This window comes from Dromiciops gliroides, chromosome 3, assembly GCF_019393635.1.
Source record: "Dromiciops gliroides isolate mDroGli1 chromosome 3, mDroGli1.pri, whole genome shotgun sequence".
Lineage (NCBI taxonomy): Eukaryota > Metazoa > Chordata > Mammalia > Microbiotheria > Microbiotheriidae > Dromiciops > Dromiciops gliroides.
The window spans coordinates 205,447,343-205,464,863 of NC_057863.1; the positions used below are offsets into that span (position 1 = coordinate 205,447,343).

Sequence of the window (17,521 nt, forward strand, 5' to 3'; positions counted from 1 at the left end):
ACTCATCATTCTGTTTTACGTGATGCCTAGGATTGAATATTCCTGAATGTTTGTAGTTTATAAGCTACCAAAACACTATCAAATTATTCCTGTGATTTTTTTTTAAAAAAGGAAAGAAGTTGTTGTTTTTTCAAACAGATGGCTTATAAGAAATAAATAATAGTCTTGGTTGAACCATTTATTTTGGCCTTAACCTTTGAAATTTTTTTTGGCGGGGGGGGGGTTCCCCCTTTTCTATTATCAACCATATTCTAACACATGATGTTTAGCCTTCACTCACATGAAAAAGGTTCTTAATACTAAGTTATTTTATTAATTATCAACAGCTATTTTTATAGAGTAGAATTTGTTTCATTTCTTGCCTTTACCATCCCTTACAATTAACTGGGTGGTATGTGTTAAATAGAAATCATCCTTATCTAAGGTTTCCTGACCAAAATGGAATGCTGCCATTAAATGTGAAGAAGCAGGTGGAAAATGGTATTTTTAGTAGCTTCTGGCATGATTGTTTTTCTTTACAGTTCTATAATCTGTTAGGAATTTTGATTATTTGTGCTATAGGAAATCTAGAATAAGTTGTAGGTGCATACTTAATTATAGAAAAAATAATGGAGTGGTGTTTAGAATAGCCTAGACTTAAAAGTAAATACTCTTTTCTTTCTTTATTGAAGTATCATTTTTGTCATTGTATTATCCATGCAATTGATTCAAGTGAAGCCTTTCCCAAAGAAATTTTCTATTTTTCTTATGATAGTGTTAAACTTTGTAATAGTCTTGGACAGGGATTCAAAAATCTTTGGACTGGCCTCTGTACCTTTGTTTATCTGATTTCCTGTGCCTGGAATATTCTGACCCCCACTTCTATCCTTTAAAATCCTAGTCAAATGCCACACCTAAGAGGAAACCTTCCCTAATTTCTTCTTCCTTTCTATTTCCAAGTCAGTTATATAACTGTTGTCCCTCAGATCTCACATAGCACTGTATTTTCCACTCATTTTTGCACATATATTGTTTTACATTATAATTATCTGTGTCATATCTGGAGTTGGAATCAGAGAACCTGGCCTTGAATTTATGACTATGATATGACTATGATTTGTGACTATGGTGGGGTCTACTTTGGAAAGGTCACTACATTTCTGAATGAGGACTAGGTCCTTTCTCACTCTGAATAATTTGTCCTATTATCTTATTAAACTTGTAAGCTCCATGAGAGCAAGAACTGTATCAGCCAGTCAGGCAATAAAACATTTATTTAAATCTAAGATGTGCAAAAAAACCCCTATGCTAAGTGAATCATTGTGGAGAGGCTAAGAAAGGAAAAAGACAGCACTGACTGGAGTGAAGAAATAATACACAATTATCTGTATAAAAAGATATAAGAAAACAAGGAAATAATTGGAAATAACCCAAGGAATAGAAAGCCTTAGAATTAAGTAATGCAAAGGTTTCCTGTAGAAGGTATGGTTTTATTAGCCTGGGAAGCCAGAAGGTAGAGATGGGAAGGGATTACATTCCAAGCATGGAATGTAGCCAGGGAAGATGACCAGAGTTGGGAACTAGAGTGTCTGGTTTAAGGAATATGAAGGTGCCAGTGCCATTGGATCCCACAGTATATGGTGGGGTGTAAAGCATAAGAAGACTGTAAAGATAAAAAGGGGCCAGGTTTTAAAGAGTTTTGAACACCTAACAGAGGATTTTATATTTAATAATTTTAAAAAATAATATTTTATTCTAATTACATTAGTTCTGTTTGTTTTGCGGAGCAATGAAGGTTTAGTGACATGCCCAGGGTCACACAGCTAGTAAGTGTTAAGTGTTTGAAGCTAGATTTGAACTCAGGGCCTCCTGAATCTAGGTCCAGTGCTTTATCCACTGCGCCACCTAGCTGACCCTTAATTACATGTTAAGATAATTTTTAAAACTTTTTGAAAAAAAGTTTTGAATTCCAAATTCTATCCTTCCTTCCCTCCTTCTCTTGCCCCTTCCCTGAACTGGTATATTAAATTATGAGGATAATAGAGATCCACTGGAGTTTAAGTGGAAGTATCAGTGGGCAATGACAGCTTTAGGAAGATCGTTTTGACAGCTGAGTGGAGGATAGAATAGAATTGAGATAATTGAGGTGGGGAGACCAGCCAATAAGCTATTGTAACAGTCCAAGCATGAGGTGATAAGGGCATAGGGCATGAAACATCAGGATAATGGAGTTGTGAGAGGAGAGAAGGGGGTGTATTCCAGAAATGTTCAAAAGGTAAAATCAACAGGTCTTGACAAATGAGTGGTTGGATATGGGGTTGGGGGAGGAAGACAGTGAGGAGTTAAAATGATACCTACGTAGTGAACTTTGAGTGATAGGAAGATGGTGGTACTCTTGGCGGTAATAGGGAAGTTTGTAAGAGGGAAGGGTTTGGGGGAAAAGATAATGAGTTGCAGCTTGGACATGTTAATTTTTAGATGTCTAGGAGATAGTTTGAGATCCAGTAGGCAGTTGGAGATTTGAGATTGGAGATCAGCAGAGAGGTTAGGACTTATATAATTAGATTTGAGAAACATCATCATAGAGGAGATGATCGAATTCACAAGAACTGATGAGATCACTAAGTGAAAGAGTAAAGAAGAAGAAGAGAAAAAGGTCCATAACAAAACCCTGTGAAGACACTCATGGTTAAATGAGCATGACCTAGATGAAGATTCAGCAAAGGAGACTAAGGGAGGAATAGTTCAAATAGGTAGGAGGAAAACCAGGAAAGAGGAATGTAATGAAAACCTAGAAAGAAGAGAATATCAAAGAGAAGGTCATTGACATTGTCAGGCTGCAGAGAAGTCCAGAAAGAGGAAAATTAAGAAAAAGCCATTAGTTTTGACAACTAAGAGATCATTAGTAACTGGGAAAAGCAGTTTCAATTGAGGTCAGAAGATAGACTTTAAAGAGTTAAAAAGAGAGGAAGAGGAGAGGAAGTAGAAGCATCTATTTTAGATGGCCGCCTTGTTAGCTGAGCCACAAAGGGGAGGAAAGATATGGAATAGTGGCAGGGATCGATGGATCAAGTGAGGGTTTTTTAAGGATGGTGGGGGTGGGGAGGACATGGGCATGTTTATAAGTAGAAAGAGTCAGTAGAAAGGGAAGATTAAGCGATAGAGGGAACAATTTGCTGGACAAGAGGAAATGGAGTATGATCAGCGGTTAGCCTTGGCAATAAGAAAAGCTACTTTTTCATGTGAGACAGGGTTGAAAAAAGAGATAGTGGCAGAAGATGTTGTGACATGAGATGGGGAGGAGAGGAGGAGAGAGACTTCTAGGTGAATTTTTTTTACTACAATATGAGGTAAGGTTCTTCCCTTAGAGGTTTGGGGAGGGGAAGCCATGGGAGATAAGGAAGAATAAAGAGGCTTGGAAGAGCCACTGAGGTGGCTGGGCTGGGCTGGGCTAGTGAGTTAATTAGGTTAGTTAATGAGGTATAAAAGAGTTGTCTAGCAGCAAAGAGGACCCAGTTGAAATTACATGACATAAATCTGTAATGGATCCAGTCAGCAAAGTTTCAGGATTTTCTCCAAATTTGTTCTGCCACATGTGTAAGAATGAAAGCATCAGGAATTGGGAGTGATTGTTAAAGGGGGTCCCCTGAACTTGTCTTTTTGATTTGCCATATTTTCCAGAAAAAACTAGACCCAGAATATGCAAAAGATCCTGAATGTTTCAAGGACAACCCCTCCCCACCAGCTGACATAATTTTTCCATTTGCACCCAAAGGTGGACTCCCTTAGGAGTTAAGACAGGCACCAGTCAGTCTGCACTAGACTGGGAAACTTCTTATGCAGCTGGGACCCTTATAGATAAGTAGATCATCATATCTTCATAGTCTAGCACTTCCTAAGGGAAAAGAATGCTGCTTTTGCCATCTTAATTATTCATGATTTCTTCTCCCCTGCCACTCCCGTTTAGGTGGAAATTTTTGTTTCTTCTCTTTGCCATGGTCTCATAAATATGCTGTTAAGGGTTAAAATTCTAGCTAAACTGTCTAAAATATCTAATGAGTGGTCGCCAATAAATTATAAGCTTTAGCAAGAGTTAAACTTTTAAGCATTTATTAAGGAGAATAAGAATTTGGTAAAGAGAGAGAAAAAGGCCTAGATTCCTATCTATTAAAGGGAGAGCACATTTCTAGCTCCGCTCTCCACCAGAGTCCAAAGGAAAAAGCGCGAGACTGAGCGCCAGTCTCTTCCTTCCTCCTCCCACTAGTCCGCGTCACTTCCTGACTCCTGAAGAAAAGACTCCTGGTCTTGCCCTCAAAGACCTTCGCTTCATGGGCAGAACTCTTCTACAGTTAGTATCCAGCAGGTGGCGTTATTCCAATCGTTACAGTCCCCCCTGTTGTTCCTCAAGAAACAAAATGTTTCCTTGACGGAACAGTAAAAAGAATATAATAACTATTGCTAACTAATAATATGTGAACAACAATATAGAAAAGGAAGAGAGGAAAGTTTTGTCCAGAGGGGCGATTTTTTTTTTGTCCTCATGAACCGACGCTTTGACATTAGTCTTGCAAAGGGAGGGCCTCTGCAGAGAGTACATGTTACAGATGGTGTATATTATAACAGAAAGAGAAAAAAAACAACAAAAACAACAAATCAAAACTGTTCATTTAAAGTCTCTGAAAGTCTTTTCTTAGATGTCCTCTAGGTGTAGTCGTGGAATGGAAGTCTTTTCAGGGGTTGATGTGTGGATGCTGGTAATCAGCCAGAAAAATTTCCTACAAAATTGAGCTTAACACAACTTTAAAATAGCTTTGTCAATAATCAAATCAAACAATGAAAGTTCTCAAAAACATGTCTAAGGGAATTCAGAATCTTAGTTGTTACACATGAAACATATAATAAAACAAAAATTGAACCATTCTTTAAAATTATATTATTATTATAGTCCCCCTTTATGGAGAGTAATTGAAAAGACAATTGCTGCGATATTAATTTTTAAAAATAATTTTTATCTTTGTTTCATCACTTTTTGCATCATCTGCCTAATTATCCTCATGCCATTATGAGAAATTAGAAAATCTAATATAATTGGTAACAGGTGTCAAGGCCAAATTCAACACTGTTATTTATCATGACACCTGAGATAATTATGGGGGGTTACCATAAAAGAACAGAGAAATGATGGGATATGAGCATTCCCACACTTGAGCAATATGTACTGCCCATACAGTATGCCAGGCTTAAAATAGGTGGATGGAATATATGTCCATGCCACCGAACATATTGGAAGAAACTGAGTCAGACTTAATCAGATGCATGGGATTGAGATGTCTATGGCATCAGGCATATAGGAGGGAGCATAGAAGCCAGGTGTAGAAGTGAGATGGGTGGGATGAATACTTCCAGCCATCTGTACAATATTGTGGGGAAAAAGAGAATAAAATATTAAACCAAGAGAATCCAACCTCAACATTTGTCAAAAGCCGTTCCCTCGGCCATACCTTGACTTCATGCATGTCTCCCCTCATGTGACAGTTCAGTGTCTGCTCTTGCATGTATTCCTCTTGTGATTGGATGGCATCTTGGCCAACTGGCATCTGATAACTCAGAATAAAGGCAATTAATGTCTTAAATGATAAGTTCCCATAATCCAAGTCTCATATGGATTTAAAATTGAGGATAATAAATGATTGCAAAAAATGTGAATACATCTTGACTCAAAATATAATATATAATTATGCAACAATTTCAAATAATACCCTTTTTTTTACTTAGTATACAATTACTTTTGTGAAAAATCAGAACATACTTAAATACAAGTTAAAGCACAACAGAATCTCAAAGAACTTTTTTTTTTTGAAAAAAGAAAACTTTTACAAATGTTCCCCTCTTTTTTTTTTTTTTGGAATATGCTTATCAAAAATAATACTTCTAGAATCAATTTACACTTGCCATGGCAAACAATTTGCCAGGGAAATGCTTTAAAGAGTTTGATCAAATAATCAGTTGAGAAAAAATAACAAAAACAAACAACTCAGAATATGGGAGCACAATACTCCTAGAATTAACATTGTATTATGAAATCAAAACCATGTTTCAAAATTAGATAGATGAATGAATAGAAGAAGATACACGTGGAACAATAAAAGACAATGAAATTCAAACTAAGGAAATCTAAATGAGCATGAACTTAATATTAATAAGAGTATTATAAAATATAAACTTGATTACATGACTAAAAAGCTTTTACAAATATTCTCCTTGTTTTAAAAACTAAGTATAAGACACAATCTCAAAAGCATGAAAATCTCTATGAAAATAAACCCATACCATTAATTTCAAAATGTATGTGTAATAGCATAGAAATCCTATGTAACCTCTGAACTGACATTATTACTCTGAGTGAATTCAGAACACTTTTGATTCCGATATCTAAAATCCCCAATACTCATATCAATACCTTGCTGCTTACTTCTACATTTCTCTAAAATATATACCCTTCCATGGCAAAAGAAGCAGAGTCTTGAACTATGTTGATGGTTGTCATTCTTATTCATCTTAAGTTTTTCTTCTTTAACCCCTTTATATTGTCTGTCAGTCTTTTCACCATACAAATGCTTTATAAGATTACTAATTAAAGACAAAAGCAGGTTAGCAAAATTATGAACAAAACAGGCATATGTGGAATTTAAAGGGTTTTCTAAAGTTGTCTCAGAAGCACAGCCAGGCTGGGGAAGGGCTGAGCCTGAAGCTGCAAATGTAGTTAGAGAAAGTTGCGCATGAGCATTAGATCTCTGGACTTCCCAGGCCTGGGAAGCAATGGGCTTGGCCATGGGAGGAGTAGAGGGTGGGGTCTGGAGAGGAGGGGAGGGACCAGAGCAATTTGAATCAGACTTGATTTTGAACTCAGGCCTGGATTCCTCTTCCCCCACTTTGCCTCCAGGTGCTAGGGGATTAAAAGCTTCTAGAGGGTGGGTCATTGCCTCCAGGCATGCAAAATTAGAGCAACAATTACTGTTAGAACTGGGAAAAGCTGCAGGAATCTCTTCAGGTTTCTCTGAAAAAGCATGGTTGGGAGAGGGGGAGATATTTCTTTGTGGGAGTACATTGCTGGCTCTTCTAACAAAAATAAAAAGAAAAATAGAAAATCCACAAAAACAAAGCATTAACATGATCTTATCTCCCATTTGTCTGGTTAAACAGACTAAAATCAAAAATAGGATAATTAGGGAGTTTAAAAGGTCCATTTGAAAAAATTTAAAGGGAAAACACCAGGCAATTCAGCAGTACTTAAGATTTAAAGGGTTAGGGTAGGGAAAATTTCTTACCCAACCGGAAGATCAGAAGTGAGGTTCAGCTTTCCTCTTCGTGGTCAGCCATCTGTTAAGGGTTAAAATTCTAGCTAAACTGTCTAAAATATCTAATGAGTGGTCGCCAATAAATTATAAGCTTTAGCAAGAGTTAAACTTTTAAGCATTTATTAAGGAGAATAAGAATTTGGTAAAGAGAGAGAAAAAGGCCTAGATTCCTATCTATTAAAGGGAGAGCACATTTCTAGCTCCGCTCTCCACCAGAGTCCAAAGGAAAAAGCGCGAGACTGAGCGCCAGTCTCTTCCTTCCTCCTCCCACTAGTCCGCGTCACTTCCTGACTCCTGAAGAAAAGACTCCTGGTCTTGCCCTCAAAGACCTTCGCTTCATGGGCAGAACTCTTCTACAGTTAGTATCCAGCAGGTGGCGTTATTCCAATCGTTACAATGCAAAGCTTCTGTTTGGTTTGTGAACTCTTGGTACTTGCTTAGTGTTCCACATGCACGTTCATTTCTCTTGTAATAAATCTAGTTGCAACAGTGTCTCATGCACTTGTGATATTTTTGGTCAACAGTAAGTGGTGGTGGTGGTAGACTGTTGGACTTGTGATTAACGTGATGCAGGGTTGAGGCTTTCCAGGGCAAGATCAGTGATAGGATAAGGAGGGGGCCAGGGACTAAAGAGGACAATGCGGAGTCGAAGTGGTTTACCAAGTAATTGGCTATTGGTGCTAGCTAGGGGTCAGGAGTTAGTATAGTTAGTGCAGTATTGGTGGGCTAGGAGAGAACCAAGAGGTGGAAGGATTACAGGTTACGCTGTAGCTGAAGAACAGGATTTGGCATTGGAAGGCAGAAGAAGTGGAAAGCTGATAGATTGTGATCAGGTAAGAGAATTAAAGAGTTCATGAACACGATAGTGATATATTTGTGGATGATGACTAAATCAAGGGCATGACGATTTTTGTGTGACTAAGGTGAGGTAGAGGAGTAGATCATGGGAAATGATTTAATTTGAACTAGGCAGGGTGTTTTAAGGAGTATCAGTATGTATGTTGAAGTCCCCTTGTTAGGAAGGCAAGAATCGGGGAGGAGAGAAAGATTGTGAAACAGGCATTGAATTCATTGGGGAAAGAAGGAGAATGTCCTGGAGATTGGGAGATAACCCCTACCAGAATTTTGATTGGGTGGTTAAAAAAAAAAAAGGAAGAAAGGTAATGCTCGTGCTTGTTATAGGAGAACCTGGAAATGGCAATGGGGAGCAAAGAAGTATTACAACTCCTCACTGAAAAGTGTCATCAGCAATTTGGCATAGTCCCTAACACAGTAACCAATATTTTATTGAATTATAAACTTTGCATAACATGTTTTCCAAGCATAGAACTGATAAATTTAATAAAGTTTATTTCATGTAGAATTATTTTTATCAAGTCATAAAATTTTAGAGTCAGAAGGGAACATAGAAGTTGCAACCACTGACTGAACTAAAAAAAGCCCATTTTATAACAACCTTATCAAGTGGGTCATCTTGCCTCCACATTTTTTTTAATCATGAAAGTATTTTATTATTTCCCAGTCATATGTAAAGATAGTTTTCAACATTTGTTTTCATAGGATTTTTAGTTCCAAATTTTTCTCCTTCCCTCTCTTCCCTCCCCCTCCCTAAGACAGAAAGAAATACAATATAACTTATATACTCCACATTTCTTCAGATAGGAATTCACTACTGTCTAAGGTGGCTCATTTCATTTTTGCATAGCTTTAATGATTATGCCGTGTTTTTTGTTTGGCTGAAAATCTGCTCTGTAGTTTCTACACATTGGTCTATGTTCTGTACCCAGAGGTCAAGCAGAGAAAGTGATATATTTCTTCAATAAAAACCTAACAGTCCTTCAGATTTTAAAGGCAGCAATTATTTCTGCCCTCCCCAACACTCCTTTTACCTGTTCCAGCCAATAAAAAACTCTAGTAGTTTTCTCCCTCCTAAACATCCCCAGTGCCTTCAACAGATTCTTGCTTAGTGTGATATGGAGCCTTGTCCTCCTGGCTTTCATTTTATCAGTGGCTTTGCTGATACCTCAAACAATTAATTAATGAAAAAGCATTTGTTAAGTACCTACTATGTGCTATGTACTAGGATATAGAGAATGAGACAGTCTCTTCTCTTAGGGAATTTGTAGAAACTAAACAAGCCAAACACATATATAAGTATATATTGAATAAGTGTTAATATGTTAATAGAATAAATACAAATAAACACACAATAGTTAAATACAAGGTAGTTAGGGAGGCAGAACACCAACATTTTTGGGGTTTTTTTGATTGGGGGCAGGGAAGAAGAGAGGAATTCTATGAGGAGGGGGTGAGGAATTGGTGCATTCCTCAGCTTGGGGATGGCCAGTGCAAAGGCATGAAGGTGAGAGATGGAGTGTTATTTGTGAATAAGAGAGAAAAGGTTAGATTGGCTGGATTGTAGAGTACAAGGAGGAGAATAGTATATGATAAACCTGAAAGGATAGGACGAATAGAGGTTGTGAAGAGCTTTAAGCTGAGGTGGCATGGTGGATAGAGTACTGGCCCTGGACTCACAAGGACCTGAGTTCAAATGTGGCCTCAGATGCTTACTAGCTTTGTGATCCTGGGCAAATCACTTAACCCTGATTGCCTCCAAACCTAAAAAATAAATAAATAGAAGCCAAGCTGAGGAATTTATATTTTAATCTATTCAATGGGAAACCACTGGAATTTATTGAATGGGTGAATGACATTGCCAGATCCTACCTTAAGGAATATTACTTTGGCAGATGAGAGAGAAGAAAGATTTGAGGTAGAGTGACCAGTTAGGAGGCCATTGCAATAATCTAGGCAAGAGGTAATAAGGGTCTGAACTATGGTAGTTGGTTGTGTGAATAAAGACCATGGATGAGATAGCCACATTGTGGAGATAGAAATGTTAAGTTTTAGATATGTGGAATGAGGCTGAGTGAAATTAGACATTGGTGGTCATCTTATGGACCTGAGACTAGAAGAATGGTGGTACCTTTGACAGAAGTAGGTTAGTTTGGAAGAGAGGTGGGTTTGGGAGGGAAAATGATATATTCTTTTATGGACTGGTTCAGTTTTAGATGTTTTCAAGTCATCCATTTTAGAATATCCAGTAGCTGGTGATTTCAGACTGAAGGATAGAGGACAGATTAGGTCTATAAATATAGATTAAATCATTTGAATAGAGATGACAAATTAACCCATGGTAGTTGATGAAGTCACCAAGAAAGAGGATATAGAGAAGAAAGTCCCCATGACAGACCTTGGAGAACACCACATAAAGAGAATGTGAAATAGATGATGAACCAGCAAAGAAGATTAAGGAGCAGGCAGGTACAAAGAAAGAGAATCAAGATAGAGCAATGTCATGAAAACTCAGGGAGGGAAATAGTGTCCAGGGGGAGAGGGTTGTCAGTACTGTCAAGTGTAGGAGCAATGAGGAGTGAGAAAAAAACATCAGATTTGTTGATTAAGAGATCATTGGTGGGGAATGGCTGAACAAATTGTTGTGTGTGATTAGGATGGAAACTATTGTGCTGAGTATGATGAATAGGATGCTGTCAGAAAAACCTGGACTTAACGTGAGCTGACACAAAGTAGAATGTACTGTGTACAAAGTAACACCAATATTGTAAAATGATTAAGCTGTGAATGACTTAGCTATTCTCAGCCATACAATAATCTGACAACTCTAAAGGATTTAAGATGAAAAATGCTGTCCATTCCTAGAGAAAGAGCTGAATATTGACTGAATACATAGTTGAAGCATAATTTTTTTTTCCTTGAGTTTTTTTGGTCTATGTGTTCTTTTACAACATGACTAATATGGAAATGTTTTGCACATGTATAACCTATATTAAATTGCTTGCCTTCTCAATGTTGGGGGAGGGAAGGAAGGAGGGAGATAATTTGGAACTCAAAAGTTTGGGGGGGGGTTTTGGTGAGGCAGTTGGGGTTAAGTGACTTGCCCAGTGTCACACAGCTAGTAAGTGTTAAATATCTGAACCCGGATTTGAACTCAGGTCCTCCTGACTCCAGAGCCAGTGCTCTATCCACTGAGCCACCTAGCTGCCCCCAAAGTTTTTTTTTTTAAATGAATGTTAAAAATCGTTTTTTACATGTAATTGGGAGAAAATAAAAAAAACTAAATAAAAAGGGGTTGGAAAAAAGATTATTGATAATTTTATAGAGAGGAGTTTCAGAAACCAAGTTGCAAAGAGTTGAGGAATAAAAACAATAAGTTTGGAGGAAGCAAGTGTAGCTAACTGTTTCTAATAATTTGGGTTAGAGATCCAAAAAAAAGAAAAAAGAACAAAAGAAAGTGCCTATTTGTACAAAAATATTTATAGCAGCTCTTTTTGTGGTGGCAGAGAATTAGAAATTGAGAGGATGCCCATCAATTGGGGAATGGCTGAACAAGTTGTGGTATATAATTGTAAATAGAATACTGTTGTGCTATAAGAAATGAAAAATGGAAAGCTTTCAGAAAAATCTGGAAAGACTTATATGAACTGATGTAGAGAAAATTGAGCAGAACCAGGAGAATATTGTATACATTAACAGCAATATTGTATGATCAACTGTGAATGGCTTAGCTATTCTCAGCAATACAGTGGTTCAAGACAATAATCCTAAGGATTCTTGATGAAAAAAAAAATTGATGGATTCTGAATGCAGATCAAAGCATATTGTTTTTCACTTTGGTTTTGGTAGGGTTTTGTTTTGTTGTTGTTGTTGTTGTTGTTTTTTTTTTTTGGCCTTTGTTTTCTTTCACAACATGACTGATATAGAAATGTTTTGATGATTACACACATATAACCTATATCAAATTGCTGCCTCAGGGAGAGGGGAAGGAAGGGAAGAAAAGAATTTGGAACTCAAATTTTAAAAACACATACATGTTAAAAAATTGTCTTGCATATAATTGGGGAAAAAGAAAATACTCCCCCAAAAAAGGGGGGGAGAAAGGGGGTTGGAGGATGGGATAAGGTCAAAACAGTAGGGCTAAGAATAAGGAGAGATGGAGTAATAGGAGGCTATGGTGAGAAAGGGTAATGCCAAATTTATCAAGGAAGTGGAACATGGGGTAATGATGAGAGCTAGGGTATGACCATCCCTATTTGTGGCTTGTGTGGAATGAAAGTCATAGGATATGAGGAGATTAAGGAATTGAGAGGTTATGGTTGAGGAAGCAGCATCATGAATGTTGAAGTTTCCCTAATATAATGGTGGGAATTGAGGAGAGGAGGAAGACAGTGAGCTGGGTATTTATTTTTTGAATCGAGAGATTGTGACCTGGAGACTGGTATGTAACATCCACTGTGATCTATATAAGTTTGGTGTTGGGGAGGGAGAGTACAAATAATGCTGGAAAGGGTGGGTAGTGATACAGTAATGTCTGAGGAAAGAAGGGTCTCTGTGAGAGCAAATAAATGGAAGGAGTATGGAGAAAGGGTCCAGAATGAAGAAGGCAAGTTTGTCCATTTTGTAGTAGGGGTAGGATACAGTGGAAAGGATGAGCAAAGCTAACGTGGAAAATGGAGTAGGCTTGAGTAAGATGGGAATGGAAAGTGGGAGATAAGAGTTTGTGCCTACAGGTAGAGATTAATAGATAGTAAGAGTTTGCTATATCCATAGAGATTGTATATTATTGTGGGACAAAGGCCAGGTATATTGTACCTTAATCACACTGCCTATTTCTCCAGGTTGGGTGGGTGGGAACAGGGCATCCAAGACTGTTCATAATACTGTTAATGTTGTCTGATCAGAAAAGAATGCATCAGCTCTGTCATTTCTCTCATTATAAACATAATACTTTTGCTAATAAAACATAAGAGCATATTAGATTTTTAATCTACTATGTCATATTGTCCCTGCAATCCATTATGATCACTGGGTCCTTTTTTCATGTGGGCTGTTTTTTAGCCAGTCTCTCCCATTCTGTATTTGTCCAAGTGATATTTTTTAATCCAAGTATGAGATTTTACATTCATCTATGTTAAAGTTTTCCTTTTTATATTCAGCCCACTGTTCCAGCCTGCTGAGGTCTATTTTGTTCCAAGTAAAACATTTCTTAAGTGCCTACTGTGTGCAAGGCACTATAGTTAACATAAATGAAAAACAGTGTAGTCTCTGCATTCAGGGAGCTTGTAAATCCAAAATGGAAGAAAAGCCATGCAGACAAATAAGTTTGATAAAAGGCAGAATGTGATATCTAGAAATTCAGACAATTGCTCTAAGAAAATTTTAGGTAAGAGAAATTACTTTAAAGGGTAGGGAATGGGATATAGGGAAGACTTCATGGAGGAAATGATCCCTACATTAGACCTTAAATGAAAAGAAAAATTTGGTCCCTTCAGTGGATCAAATCTCAAGGATAGTTTCAGTAATTTTTAAGAGAAACTAACCTAACCTGCAACAGGATAGTGTTAGGAAAACCTCTCCAGTGCAGGGAACTCTGGTAGATAATATTGCAGTTGCTCTACTAGTCTACTTTCTTTTTCAGTCATGTATTGCTTTGATATATCTACGTCATTTCTCCTGTATAACATCTCTGATAATATAGGCCTACTCACATCTACCATTTATCTTTCTTCATTGTTCTTTGACATGAAATAATTCACTACCATACAGCATCACTGGAATAATATTGGCATCATAAAATAAATTTGATACAATAAGAATAATGTTCTTTGAAAACAGAAGCATCTAGGTGACCTCAGTAGAGGGAATCCTTTTTCATTTGGAGTCTAAACTGCACATTCTCCATGACAGTGCTAAACACCTTTGGCAGGCACTCTACATGTTTGCAATTGAACTATTAGCAGTTTCCCAATCATTCCCATATGAATGAGCTAATATTTAGTAAGGCATGAACTTGTGATAGAAGCTTTTCTCATTTATGACATTCGTATTATGTCTTTTTGGTCATATAAATGGGGATATCAGTTTTGGGATCCTTTGTATTGGGGGACTATAGAAGAATTTTTTATAGAATTTCATTTTGTTTTATATACCCTCATAATTGAAAATACTTCCCCTCCTACTGTCCATTTTGAAAGTCTTCTAGACTTTCACATGAAACTGAATCAAGTAGAGTCATAGATAGTTGTGGACTATAATAGGTTTTGTGGATCCAGACACAGTCCCTTGAGCCCTCAAATCTATATTGGGGTTTAAAGTGTAAGCTGAATATGCCTGTGAAGCTAAATATGTCTATTTAATGCTAAGAAATGATTACCTGGTGTATTATTTATTTTAGTACACAATATGTTTACCATAAAAAAAATATAATCTGCTATCAGAAGAGCTCTTTAGATATATTTTGTAGTAAAATGTCACCATCATCCTGGGAAAGAAAATTCCACAATGATGGTAATGTGTATGAATTTAAGGAATTATTCAAACTAATTCTTAATTGCCTTTCAAATCATGATAGAAAATTAAAACAGATTTCTTTAGAATATTTCATTCTAATTTTTAAAATTAGTTGTTGGGGCAGCTAGGTGGCACAATGGATAAAGCACTGGCCCTGAATTCAGTAGGACCTGAGTTCAAATCTGGCCTCAGAAACTTGACCCTCACTAACTGTGTGACCCTGGGCAAGTCACTTAAACCTCATTGCCCTGCCGCCCCCCCCCCCCAAAAAAAATTAGTTGTTAATATATGAAACTATATTGACTCAACCTTCTTTGGATTGATCACTTGGGCTCTTCACTGTTTCTAGTCATTCCTTATATTAATCACTTACTAATTCTTTAATGTGTTGCCTAAAACAACCATCCCAAGATTTTTCCACTCTCATGTCCTAGTGTTATTGTCCACCCCTCTCCCTGGCCCTGTTTTCAGGGGAAAATTATGCTTCCTACTTTGCTGACAGATGAGATCATGGTAGTCAGGTTTGAGGTAGCTCATTATCTGTCCCTGCATTCATTTTCTCTTCTCTTTCTTCTGGTATGAAAGAATGAAGAATTCCTTTTCAGGGCCAGGCTCTCAGCCTGTTGTACTCTAGATTCTGTCCCTTTGGACTTTATCCAATTACTTCAATTATCTTTCCCTTCCCCCTTCCTGCCAACCACAAGTACTTTTTAAAAAATATCTTCATCCCTTCCTATTCACAGACTTCTTCCCTTCTGACTTCAAACAGGCATCCTCCCCTCTCTTATATTGAAAAAACCTTTGAATTTTCTACTACCCCTTTAGCTAGTTATTTCTCTCCTAGCTCTCACTGCCAGACTTCTGAATCAACTTGTCTATTTCCTTGTCCATTTCCTCTACTTCTGGTGGTTCATTTCATTCTACTCTCACCAAATTGGGCTACCTGAGTTTGTGTGAGTCTTTTCTAATAAAGTGCCTTTGCTCACACCGTTCCCTATTATGGAATGCTTGCTTCCCTCCAAAATCTACTTGCCTTTTTTTTTTTTTTGAAGAAGTTCAGTTATTTTGGAGCTTACTTTTTTTCTGAAAGAGAACAAAATATTTTCATTCAACACATTTACATAGTTCAGTCATGAAATAAGAGTTAAGAAATGTTACACTCATAGAGTATACTAAATACCCAATATTTTGGGCTATATATAGTAAAGGAATACCTTAAATGTATTTTCGAAATACCATAACATCCAAGATGATATGCCTTATGAGGGCATAGGAATGTAAATTAGAAAAAAACATCAGACTGCCCATTTCCTTAAAAATCACTTAGTAAAACAATATTCATCTTATTATACTAATTTTATATGTAATTTTGTACAGTATCTTTTCTTAAACCAACAGCAAAAGTTAAGACTCTTTTTGTGCACAGTTGCACGGAAACAGAGATGACTTTCCTCCCCTGGATTTTACCTGGGAATAACCTTTTTATTGAAAACGGGCAGGCTTGGCATTTTTATATTGATGTTACCAATGATAATATTTTTGGGGATTACAGAAAGATTAAAATCCTTATAGCCTATACTGCTTGAGCTAGAGCTTCTGCTAAGCCAGTCTTAGATTTTTGGGGGGAGAAGGTGAGGCAATTGGGATTAAGTGACTTGCCCAGGGTCACACAGCTAGTAAGTGTCATGTGTCTGAGGCTGGATTTGAACTCAGGTCCTCCTGAATCCAGGGCTGGTGCTTTATCCACTGCACCACCTAGCTGCCCCCAGTCTTAGATTTTTTTCAAGCTTATTTTGTTGCATCAATTTCAGCAACAATTTCATTTTTGTTAGTCTCTAAAACCATTCACTCCATTGCCATTTCTGTCAGAATATTGTGTGCCTTGTCTACATGGAAAATTAAATCCTGTTTACAGAAACAATTTCAAAGCACTTTGTTTCCATGGGTATTTGTACTAGGTCAAAATGGTCACTTTCAGAAGAATCCACATGACAAAATACATGGTGGTCTAATGCCTATAATTCAGGTGTTGGGGTTTTTTTTGGTGGGGTAATGAGGGTTAAGGGTCACACAGCAAATAAGTGTCAAGTTTCTGAGGCCGGATTTGAACTCAGGTTCTCCTGAATCCAGGGCTGGTGCTCTATCCACTGCGCCACCGACCTTCCCCTGGTAATTCAGTTTCACCTATTAACGTGCCTCCTTTTAGGAAATTACAAATTTTTTCTTCTTGTTTGAACAGCAAATGGAAAGTTTCCTTAATTTGTTAATCTGTGTCTTCGCTGTAGAGCCAATAAAACTTGAAGAACCAGGGTTTCCAGTGGTTGTTGAATATGAGAATCTCCTTGATGATGGTGGGGCTGAGGACTCGGGTTGGAAGATAGATGGCCAGGTGGACACTAGACTCCATGCAGATCTCTGTATTCCTGAAGAGGGAGAAAAGGGAAACCTATCCGTACTTAAAGGCTCACTTCTAAGTCCCTGCAAGTCAGTAGAGTTTACAAAGTCCATTTTGGCTTATGATGATCCCTCTATTTCAGAAGACTATGTGGCATAGTGGCTAGTATGTTAAACTTACAGTTAGGAAGACCTGGGTTCAAAGTTTGCCTCAGACATATCTTATTTTTCATTCACAAGGTCACCACCCTAGTAGTACAGGTTCCAGTGTCTAAATCAGTGGTGTCAAACTCAAATAGAAATGGTTTCCACTATATAATAATAAAGATCCTTGTGGGCCAAGTATTAATTTAGAAAACCATATTTGATACCTCTGATCTAGACTAGAGGTTTCAAACTTGAGACCTGCAAAACTCTCAGAT

General features: G+C 37.3%; 1 protein-coding gene and 1 pseudogene across 2 annotated transcripts in view; one reads left to right on the forward strand and one right to left on the reverse strand.

The window, feature by feature from the left end:
- Window positions 1–17,521, forward strand: part of ZNF654 (zinc finger protein 654) — a 120,582-nt gene that overhangs the window by 53,885 nt on the left and 49,176 nt on the right. The window lies entirely within an intron of this gene.
- On the reverse strand, window positions 1,510–17,112 carry LOC122745971 (annotated as a pseudogene).